The sequence below is a fragment of the Petaurus breviceps genome, unplaced genomic scaffold (assembly GCF_028583685.1).
Source record: "Petaurus breviceps papuanus isolate PSGF00001 unplaced genomic scaffold, PetGlider_PUasm1.0 90701, whole genome shotgun sequence".
NCBI classification, from domain to species: domain Eukaryota; kingdom Metazoa; phylum Chordata; class Mammalia; order Diprotodontia; family Petauridae; genus Petaurus; species Petaurus breviceps.
In genome coordinates this window covers 4,613,667-4,615,328 of record NW_027187316.1, presented here as the reverse complement: position 1 = coordinate 4,615,328, position 1,662 = coordinate 4,613,667, and the positions used below count along the sequence as shown (strand labels likewise).

Sequence of the window (1,662 nt, the reverse complement as noted above, 5' to 3'; positions counted from 1 at the left end):
AGAAAGAAAGAAAGAAAGAAAGAAAGAAAGAAAGAAAGAAAGAAAGAGAGAAAGAAAAAAGTTGTGTTGCCCAACTGGTCAGTTCCAGTTGGGTAGCCAGTGGGGCAGCTTCTACTACTACTACTCATGGAGGCTGTTGTTTGTCATTCATTCTCGAAGAGGACCATGACATCAGGGAGGTGATGCCATGACACAAAAGTGAATTGGATTTTTTTTTTAAAGCAATTGGGGTTAAATAAATTGCTCAGGGTTACACGGCAAGTTATTTCTGGGTGTGGTGCTAAGTATCAGAGTCCAGATTCGATCCCAGGTCATTCCGACTCTGGGGCTGGTGTTCTTACTCACTGTGCCACCTGGCCGCCCCAGTGAATTGGATTTAAGTGAGGGAGGCCTGGGCAAAGTCACCAACTTCACTTTCTCTTCTGGAGCCATTTGGGTCCAATGGCAAAATATAGATCAGGTAAATTTGAGATGGCCCTGGATGCAGTGGGAGAACTTGGCCTTTTTAAACTAAGGTCTTTTGTATGAGTAAAGAGGAAAGATATAAGAAATCTTGTTGAGATAGAATTGACAAGGCTCAGTACCTGGTTGGATATGGAGGTGAGGGAGAGTAAAGAGTTAAGGATGACTCTGAGGTCAGGAGCTAGGATGAAAAGATGGTGGCACCCTCAACAGAAGTGACAAAGTTATGGAGAGAGATAGGCTTTGGGTTGGGTAAGAAAGATAATGAATTCTGTCTTAGACATGTTGGGCTTAAGGTATCTATGTGATATCCAATGGGAAATTTCCAATAGGCAGTTTATGAAATTGGAAACAAAAAAATTACTAGGACTAGGCATATAGATCTGAGAATCATCCTCCTAGAGTGATAATTGACACTATGGCAGCTGATGAGGTAACCAAGAGAGAATGTGTGAAAAAAGAGTAGAGGGGTGGCTAGGTGGCGCAGTGAGTAAAGTGCCAGTGCTGGAGTCAGGAGGACCCGAGTTTGGATGTGGCCTCAGACACTTAACACACAAAAAAACTAGCCATGTAACCTTGGGCAAGTTACTTAAACCCAGCTGCCCTCCAAAAGGCAAAAAAAAAAAAAAGATTCTGGATCCCCTTTGGGGCAGCTAGGTGATGCAGAAAGTAGGAGTGCCAGCCCCGGAGTCAGGAGGACCCCGGGGATCAGTTCCGGCCTCAGATACTTAACACCCACACAAAAAAACTGGCTGTGTAACCTTGGGCAGGTTACTTAACCCCAATTACTTAAAAAAAAAGAAAGAAAGAAAGAAAAAAAGAGTAGAGATGAAGGTCTATGACAGAGATTTGGGGTAAACCCACAGTTAGGGGATGGGATATGAACAAGGAAACTGAGGAGTGACCAAACAGGTAGGAGAAGGGGAGAGAGAGCATGAGGGAGAAAGGGAGGCAGAGAGCCAGGAAGATACAAAGACACAGAGAGAGAGAGAGAGAGAGACAGACAGACAAACAGAGACAGAGACACACAGACAGAGACAGAAAAACAGAGAAAGAAAAAGGGACAGAGAGAGACAGAGAAAGAGAGAGACAGCAGGAGAGTCAGAGAGAAAGACACAGAGAGGGACAGAAAGACACAGAAACAGGGAGAAATAGAGAGAGAGAGAGAGAGAGAGAGAGAGAGAGACAGAGAGAGAGAGA

At 44.3% G+C, this 1,662-nt stretch overlaps 1 protein-coding gene across 1 annotated transcript in view; it reads right to left on the bottom strand.

Annotated features, from left to right (window-relative positions):
* The window catches only part of LOC138144482 (maestro heat-like repeat-containing protein family member 1), a 115,235-nt gene that overhangs the window by 36,768 nt on the left and 76,805 nt on the right, over positions 1-1,662 (bottom strand). The gene's annotated exons all lie outside the window — the stretch shown is intronic.